Raw genomic sequence first — 10,040 nt, forward strand, 5'->3', positions numbered from 1 at the left:
GTTGTGGCGGTACTTTTCTCTGCCTTCCTATATTCCAATAAAGAATTTTAGAAATCTTTGGCCGCCAGATCCAATTGGAAACACTTTGGGAGAATGACAGTGAGGTAATTCTTTTGTTGCGTTCTGGTTATTTTCAGTAATTAAAAGTTTGTGTGTATATTTTTCTCCTTTCACTCGAGTAAGGGGTTTTTTAATTTAAAATGAACCATTCATTGTAGGCACCTATGCATTTGAGAGAGTTGAATATTGATGTAGCCCATTTATAGTTGCCAAGGTCTATTGGGTTGTTGAAGCACCTGGAAAAGATTGAACTGGGATGCACTATCGAAGCACTGCCAGAAGAATTCTTTCTTCTCCGCTCCCTGAAACATTTGAGAATGTGTTAGGTCCCTATAATACTAGTGATTACCCCATTACTATTGTAGTTGTATCCCTTATTAATATTTTTGTGCCCCTATTGTCCCCATATTTTTATTACTGTGCCCCATAGAATCCCTCTATTGTTATTTTTGTGGCTTTATATTATTATTGTTAGGTCAGCTGGGTTATATTGTGACTCCTTAGACTCCTATATATAGAAATGAGGTTTTGTCATTTGAATCATCCAAGAATTGTTCATTTGTGTAATGTAAAGGAGGTTGCCCCCTTGAAGCGGCTGAATTCTAAGGTATTGATCTCTCTTTTCTATCTTTTTGTGAGTTGGTTTCATAACATTTGGTATCAGAGCTTTAGATTCCAGGGTTTCGCTGCTCCAAATAGGTCATCGTGGCATTTTCGCCATAAATTTTTTTCTGCGACGTTTCGGAAGTGAAGAAAAAACCATTTGAGACGAAATCATACTGAACCTCGGGTTCGAATTACAGAGCTTTTTGCGCTATATTTGCGGAGATATGATTTGAGTAAGTTGGTCTTTTTGCAGACTCCTGAATTACATTCCAAGCAGGTGACCTGGGGAAAATTGTCATAACTTTCTCTCTGAGCATCATATTGAAATTTTGTAAGAAGGTACAGAAAGAGGACAGACTTTAGTTTATTGTATATATTTTTCAGTGGCAAAGGTTGAAACATTGACACGTGGCACTCCATACAAGTTCGCTCTTCTGGAAAGGTCTATAATCAGGTCATCTTGGGAGATTGTGCATAACTCTTTCTTGGAGAATCCAATTTGGATCAGATTGGTGGCATTGGAAGGAGGACGCAGAGGGCTACTACATATCGCAATTTCAGACTGGATGATCCGAAATTATAGAGATACATCAAATTCAATATCAAGCTCCTACAAAGTGAAAAAAGGTGTGTAGTTTTTTTAAAATTTTTGCATAAGCTTGGTTTGAAAAATTAGTTTGACAGAATTCAAAGGGCATTGTAAAGCATTATTATCGGCAATTGATGCCCCGAGGAAAGAAAATGCAAACACCTAGTAAGCAACCTGAAATATCTAGCATGACTCATGAAGAAGAGGAAGAAATGCAACATGATATATCAAAATTACGAGACCAAGTGCAACAAGTGTCACTTGCACAAAAAGCAACAAAATCTAATATGGATGGTTTAAAGAAAGATTTAGAAGCTAAGATGGATGGTTTAAAGAAAGGTGTAGAAGCTAAGGTGGATTGTTTAAAGAAAGGCGTAGAAGCTAAGATGGATGGCATGGAAGCTAAGATGAATGGCATGGACGCTAAAATGGATGGCATGGATGATAAGATGGAAGAATTGAATATAAATATGAATAAGTTGCTACAAGAAATGGTCACTAATGGTGAAAGGGTAGTAAAGGAAACTCATGATGAGAACAAAAGAAATGTTAATCATGATTTCATAGACTCTAATGTTGGATCAAAGACCCACCATATTCCAAAAATCGATATGAGGAAGTTTGATGGCAAGGATCCTGCAATATGGATATTACAGATGGAGCAATTTTTCGATCTCAATAATGTGTAAAACACACAAAAGATACGTATTGCAACTTTATATTTGGAACCAAATCAGTTTGTATGGTATCAATGGCTTTGCTCTCGTAAACAAATTATCACTTGGGCAATTTTTACGGAAGAATTGACAACACATTATGAGGATACAAAAAGCAACACTTTTTTTAGCCAATTGATAAGCCTCAAACAAAAGGGTTCAATAATGGAGCACATTGAGGAGTTCCAAAAATTGAACATAAGGGTAAAAAAATATTCCAGAGGAGCATAGGATTGATGTGTTCATAGGGACTTTAAAGGATAATATCCAACATGATGTTCGCCTTTGGGAACCTGATTCCTTAGAGAAGGCATTCAAGTTAGCAAGAAAAATGGAAAGCAAAATTATGGCAACCAGGAAGCATACCAGTCACAACTATAAATATGGAAGTGTTTTTACCCCTAGCCTTCCACAACCTATAAGGTTGACACCACAACAATTGGAAGAAAAAAGAGCAAAAGGGCTTTGTTACAGTTGTGATAACAAATACACTAAAGGTCATAAGTGTGTTGAGAAGAAATTATTCTACATAGATTGTGAAGAGGAAGAAGAAAATGAGCAAGAAAGGTCAAAGGAAGAGGATATACTCCAGGAACAAAGCCTAGATAAAGAAGAAATGAGTCCGACCATATCTTGTAATGCATTGGCTAGAATTACCACTCCTCAAACCATCAAGATAGAAGGACAAATCAAGAAGAAAAAGGTAATAGTGTTGATTGATTCAGGAAGTAACCACAATTTTATTCGTTGTAAGGTAGCAAAAGAATTGAATTGCTTCCTATATCCAGCACTAGAGTGTCAAGTGATGGTTGAAAATGGAGGAACGGTAAATTGCTCTAGAAAGTGCCATAATATCAAGCTATCCATGGGAGAATATGTATTGACTAGCCCAATGCTTTCCATTCCAATGGGAGGTGCTAATGTTGTACTAGGAGTCCAATGGCTACAATCCTTGGGTACAATAACTTTTAATTTTCAAGAAATTTTCATGAAATTTTCTGTGGAAGGAAAGGAAGTTGAATTAAGGGGTATTGTAGGGAAACCGGGAAAGATAATCAGCTCTAATGGTATGAAAAATCTTCTAAAAAAGTAACAAAGAGGTGTAATTGCACAATTATGTTCGCTAGATGTTTCCACATCGGAATCATCTATTTCTTCAGATCTCCAAAAAGTCTTGGACAATCATTCCAAGGTATTCGAGACTCCCAAAGGTCTCCCACCTATTCGTGATCATGATCATGTTATTCATCTGATTCCAGGAAGTGTTCCTCCAAACATCAGGCCGTACAGATATCCCTATGCCCAAAAGAGTGAAATTGAACGTATGGTTGCAGAAATGTTAGAGGCTGGTATAATTCAACCTAGTCAAAGTTCTTTCTCTGCTCCAGTAGTATTGGTGCACAAGAAGGATGGATCATGGCGCATGTGTCCGGATTATAAGGAGCTCAACAAGCTCAATATTAAAGATAAGTTTCCCATTCCTGTCATTGATGAATTACAGGATGAATTGCATGGATCAATTTACTTCACCAAGTTGGATCTTCGTTCAGGATATCTTCAAATCAGAATGAAGACTGAAGACATTCTGAAAAAACATTTAGAACTCATGAGGGTCATTATGAATTTTTGGTCATGCTTTTTGGCCTTACCAATGCACCTTCTACATTTCAAGGTTTGATGAATTCCATTTTCAAACCCACCTTTAGAAAATTTGTGTTAGTATTTTTTGATGATATACTAATCTACAGCAAGTCTTGGAAGGATCATGTTGAACATGTTGACAGGGTGCTACAACTATTGGAGTGTTATAGGGAAAAGTGTCTATGCAGAGCTGCTAATCCCACTAAGGCTGGTAGCTACCTTAGAAAGAAACAAAGTAAAACTACTTTCGTTTTCCTTTATGAGAGATAGATGAGAGAAGAATAAAGGAGAGCAACCTCTGTCTTGCGCTTGGTTCCTTGCTCGATTCCTCTCTCTTCCGATAGTCCTTTGTTACTTGCTTTCTTTTATACCCAGCTTCACAGAGTACCTGTAGAATCAAAGCAGCATAACACTATACGAGAACATGGATCTATTATCATAAACAATCTAGGATCAGATGTAAATTGACCATACAAATGCATAAAACATAAATCACACAAGAGTATGGAGGAAAACTTGAATAGCTTTATTGATAATCAAGAAAGAGCCAAGAGAGTTACAACCAATTGTTCTGACCCAGCATCATCCTCTCAGCAAGAAGCCCTTCTTCACCTCATGAAAAGCTTAGATCACCCAACACTATGATATTGCACCAATAAATTAGCAACACTTCCTTACAAGATACAAAATTCCAGCCTCCTGGATCTCTGGGATGAGGGATCCATATATAGATGTCTGCAAGGGAGGTGAGTCAGCTTTTGAGATTTGATTAGTGTCTCCCCTCTGATAGTTCCTGATTCCACTTGGAGATTGATGATCTCTTACTCATCCCTGGTCGAATTCAGAGAGGCAAGTGTCACAGGAGAAGTTTCTGGAAGATTCCATGCCTCTCCACCTTGCAGATTGACCCTGCCATTTGTCTCTTCTCGCCCATCGCACCCCATAGAAGGGATTTTTGAAATGCAACGCACCTACTATGTGTATTCAGGTGAGATGCAACGCACTTTGCCTATGGAGCAGGTGAAATGGTCCAGTTTTGACCAGTTTTGAGTAGTTTTTCATGGAGAACTTCTGGGAGAAGCTGTAATCAGTTGACCTTGTTCTTTTAGGGGTTGGAACAACACCTTTAGGGACTTAGGAGCCCTTGGTTTATGGACATTTATGCTTGGGGTTGCAGTGCCCAAAAATGTCTATAACATGGAGGAGAAACAATTATATGCAAAAAGATCCAAATGTTTCTTTGGAGTACAAGAGGTGGAATATCTGGGTCATATTGTATCTCATGAAGGAGTTAAGGTAGACCCTAGCAAAATTAAAGCCATTAAGGAATGGAAAATCCCCACATCCATAAAGCATCTGTGAGGATTTCTCGGATTGACAGGGTATTATTCCAAGTTTGTTAAGAATTATGGGAGAATAGCAACACCTCTAACAACATTATTGAAGAAAGATGCATTTTCATGGACTCCAGAAGCAACAAAGGCTTTGAACATCTTAAAGAGGCAATGTGCCAAGCACCGGTCTTAGCTACACCAGACTTCACAAAAACCTTTATTGTGGAATGTGATGCTTTAGGAAATGGAATTGGTGCTGTTTTAATCCAAGATGAAAGATCCATTGCTTTTGAAAGTCGTCCAATCAAGGGAAAGTTTTTACACAAAGCTATTTATGAGAAGGAAATGTTGGCAATACTACATGCACTTAAGAAATGGCGACCCTACCTAATGGGAAGACACTTCAAGGTAAAAACGGATCATGATAGCCTTAAATACTTTTTAGAACAAAGATTATTCTCTGAAGAGCAACAAAAGTGGGTCACAAAGATGTTGGGTTATGACTTTGAAATCATATACAAAAAAGGGAAGAAAAATGTGGTGGCAGATGCACTCTCAAGAAAGGATGAGGATGTGGAAGCATTGTTGTGCGCCATTTCTATTATTCAACCAGATTGGATAAACGAAGCAAGGGAGGAATGGAAGAATGATGAAGAAGTTTGGGCACTTATTCAAAAGTTACAACAAGATTCAGTACATCTGATACATTTAGCTGGCAAAATGATTCGTTATGGTACAAAGATCGCTTATACCTCTGTAAGAATTCGCAACGCAAACAAAATACTCTTATGGAATTGCACACTTCTCCCTTATGAGGGCACTCAAGATTTTTAAAAACTTACCACAGGGTTAAGAAGGAATTTTTTTGGGATGGCCTTAAATCAGATATTCAAAAGTTTGTGGCAGAATGTTTGGTTTGCCAACAAAATAAAGTTGAAACAATTAAGACCCCGGGTCTATTACAACCTTTATCCATTCCAAGCCAACGTTGGGAGGAGGTTTCAATGGATTTTATCACAGGTTTACCCAAGTCTAAGGGAAAGAGTGTCATCATGGTGGTAGTTGACAGACTTACCAAGTATGCACACTTTTGTGCATTATCACATCCATTTAAAGCTAGTACAGTTTCTACTACATTTATGGAAACAATTCAAAAGCTACATGGAAACCCAAAGATTATTGTAAGTGATAGAGATCCCATTTTCACTGGAAATTTTTGGATAGAATTATTTTCTTGTCTTGGTACTCAGTTAGGTCATAGCTCATCTTATCATCCTCAATCTGATGAGCAAACTAAGATAGTAAACAAATGTTTGGAAGGATATCTTCGTTGCTTTGTATTTGATAAACAGATACAATGGGTCAAATGGTTGCCTCTGGCTGAATGGTGGTATAACACTTCCTTCCATACAGCAACAAAAATGACCCCATTTATGGCACTTTATGGATATCAGCCACCATCCATCACATCATATTTAAGAGAAAATTCTAAGGTTCAAGCAGTGGAACATCACATCGAACATCAACAACAAGTCCTCCAACTCTTAAAGGATAACCTCGTGTTGGCACAGAATAGAATGAAACAACAGGCAGATCAACATTGTAGCGAAAGAAGTTTTGATGTAGGTGATTGGGTATTCCTACGGCTACAACCATATAAGCAAATGTCCCTCAAGCAAGCTAAGAAGGATAATAAATTATCACCAAAGAATTATGGTCCGTACAAGGTGTTACAAAAGATTGGTACTATGGCATAAACATTGGAGCTTCCTTCAGTGTCTCGAGTGCATCCAGTTTTCCATGTTTCATATTTAAAGAAGGTTATAGGTGACAAGCTCCCAGTTCAAACAATATTGCCAGAACTTGACGAGGAAGGAAAAATTATATTGGAACCGGAAGCAGTCACAGAAACAAGAACTCAACAGCTACGAAATCAATCAATTTTAGAGTATCTCATCAAGTGGAAGAACTTATCCGCTGAAGATTCCACATGGGAGGATGAAAATTTTATACAGAAGCATCTAGAACTACTCAAGCGTTGAGGACAACACTTTTTTTTAAGGAGAGGGGCATGTTAGGTCCCTATAATACTAGTGATTACCCCATTACTATTGTAGTTGTATCCCTTATTAATATTGTTGTGCCCCTATTGTCCCCATATTTTTATTACTGTGGCCCATAGAATCCCTCTATTGTTATTTTTGTGGCTTTATATTATTATTGTTAGGTCGGCTGGGTTATATTGTGACTCCATAGACTCCTATATAGAGAAAGGAGGTTTTTTCATTTGAATCATCTAAGAATTGTTCATTTGTGTAATGTAAAGGAGGTTGCCCCCTCGAAGCGGCTGAATTCTAAGGCATTGATCTCTCTTTTCTATCTTTTTGTGAGCTGGTTTCATAACAGAATGAGGGTAAGCATGAAATTACTGCCAAATGCGATTGGGAATCTTTCAAACCTCCGACATCTTAACTTGACTGGTAGCTGCGACTTGGAAACGCTGCCAAAAACTTTTGGGAATCTTACAAACCTTCAATATCTTAGCTTGTATGGGTGCTACCATTTGGAAACACTGCCACATTCCTTTGGGAGTTTAACTGGACTTAAATATCTCTATTTGAAGAGCTGCTCGCAGTTGATCCTCGGTGCAGAAACTCTAGGAAATATCAGAACGCTGGAAAGCTTAGACCATTCAGATTGTCAGAAAGTAGAAGTATTGCCTCCTCAGGTCACACGTCAGTGGTCCCTGGAAAAACTTTCCTTGTGGAATGTAAACCTTAAAGAATTGCCAAGAGATATTGGAAACTTAAGTAACTTGGAAATTCTGAGAGTATCCTTTCAGGAATCCCCTATGGCAATGCTGCCTCCTTCGCTTGGTAAGCTAAAGAGCTTAAAGCACTTGACATTCTTTGGCGGGATTTGGAAATGTTTGCCGGCCTTAGTTGCAAAGTCAAAACAAGTGACAAATCTCAAAATAGATTTTGGAAGAATTGAGTATTTACCAGCAAGTTTAGGAGAGTTAAAGAGTCTTACAATTTTAAAAGTAACTAAATGTTCGTTGCTACGAGAAGTGCCATTTGGTAGGGTGGAAAATGTTGAGGGAAAAGATGCATTAGTACATCAGAGTGAGCATAGATTGTTGGACTCTGCTATTCCCAAGTGCATGTTTATTCGACTCAAACAGTTAGACCTGCACGGTACAAGAATAAAGGAATAATCTTTTGCGGAAGGTGTTTGCCCCAACCTTCATCAGCTGGACATTAGCGATTGTTTAGAACTTGTGGAGGTTGGAGCATTGCCCACAACACTAATATTGCTGGACTTGCATGGTTGTGATGCATTGAAGCAAATAATAGGGTTTTGTGGTCTAGCAAAACTTAGAGAACTGGACATGAGAAAGTGTGAAGCAGTGGGGGTGTTTCCAGGTGCTGAAACGTTGATATATTTGGTGCATCTCCGGGTTTCTGTATGTTGCAGTCTTAAGAGCATAAGGGGATTGGCACAGACAACAAATCTTCGAATACCAAGCACCGAAGCTCCTCACAGCGATTCAATAGAATTTGAATTGTTTAAAGATTTGAAGTTGTGTAAAGAGGAGTTGCATGAACCGCAGGTGGATGATAAAGATTCCAGGTTGCGAAACGAACAACGCTTGGAAAATGAAATCTTTTATGGTGAAAACGAATGGAAAGTAGAAGCCCAAGATTCTAAGGGGAGAAACGAATGGCGATGGGAGGTTGAAGCTTTCAAGCGGGGAAAAGAACAATAGTTGGATAGGGAAAATGAAGAGCATTTGGGGAATTTTATGGGGGTAATGAACCACAGTCGGAGGAAGAAGATTTCGGGTTGGAAAACGAAGAGAAATTTGAGAATTTTATGGGGGTAAAACGAACCGCGGTGGGAGGTTGAAGATCTTGACAGGTTGGCGAGCGTACTGCGGTGGGACGCTGATGCAGGAGCATCCGAATACCCTTAATCAAAAGTCAGAGTCAAAGCTATGGAGGAGGAGACATGCACAATCGGTGTAAATGGGGAGCAAATTTCTGTTAAAAATGAGCTAATGTGATGGAATTGATAAGTCTCGAAAAAATTTAATTTAATGTAATTATCTGAAATGTATGTGTGTTGAGAGATTTAGGCGATTTGTGAGAGGATATCGTGAATCTGAGATGATCCACAACTTTGTAATTTCTTTATAAAGAGTCTATGTGTGAAAAAGAGATAGAGAGGGAAATGAAACATTTGTGTAAACAGAGAGTGGATTCAATGTAGTCAAGAGGAGAATTTGTGATTAAGGCTGAAATGCCTTAGATTGTAATTATATTGTGTATAATATAAATTGTGTGTTATGTGGAATTCGTATGCCTATGTGTTTATGTGCTATTGAGTTAATTCCCATGTTATTGGTTCATTGATATCACTATAAGGATCGATGGCAATCCAATGTTAACAAGTTAACTGTTTTATGAGTGTGAACATAGCATGGAAGAATTAATGGATGTTTGATGTAATTTCTATCATAAGCGAACAAGTGCAAAGGGAGCCGTCGGATTGTTTAGATCGACGGATATAAATGGGCGAAGGAAATAGACTGCGGGGGATATGAGTGTACATATGCCTTGATCATGGTCGAAGGCCCACACTCAATCACAACTGTCGATCTAATTTCAACGGATATTGGGCCATAAAGAGATCGAACTTTAACTTCAAAGTCGGAACCGAACAGGCTCCATATAGGCGAGTAAACATCGTGCAAGTGGTCCGTGAGATATGGCTATTGACCGTTGGATCAAGTGAGCTTTGAGCAACGACGGAGGATTATTCTGATAAGATTTGTGAGAAAAGCGAAATGAGAAATTTATGGACCCGAGTTTATTTTATTTGAGGTCCGGTCTTATGCATTCAGGTGGGACCAACGTTTGTTGGCGGATTATGAGCTAAAGCATTGTTGAGTGATTGGTCAGGTTTTGTTTAAAACCTACCAATTTAAGACTTCCGATTTGTATAGGTAAACCATAACCCACAAATTCACGTAAGATTATTATGAAGTTCAGAGAAATTGCCTTTAAGCGGTTTTTCCTGCATTAGAGGCTG

General features: G+C 38.4%; 1 pseudogene; it reads left to right on the plus strand.

The window, feature by feature from the left end:
- The first annotated feature begins 7,353 nt into the window (after window positions 1-7,353).
- Window positions 7,354-8,715, plus strand: LOC149213979 (uncharacterized; annotated as a pseudogene).
- The last annotated feature ends 1,325 nt before the right edge of the window (window positions 8,716-10,040 follow it).

This window comes from Pinus tabuliformis, chromosome 1_1 (assembly GCF_031772625.1).
Source record: "Pinus tabuliformis cultivar Carrire ecotype Pingquan chromosome 1_1, CPIR1, whole genome shotgun sequence".
Classification (NCBI taxonomy): Eukaryota; Viridiplantae; Streptophyta; class Pinopsida; order Pinales; family Pinaceae; genus Pinus; species Pinus tabuliformis.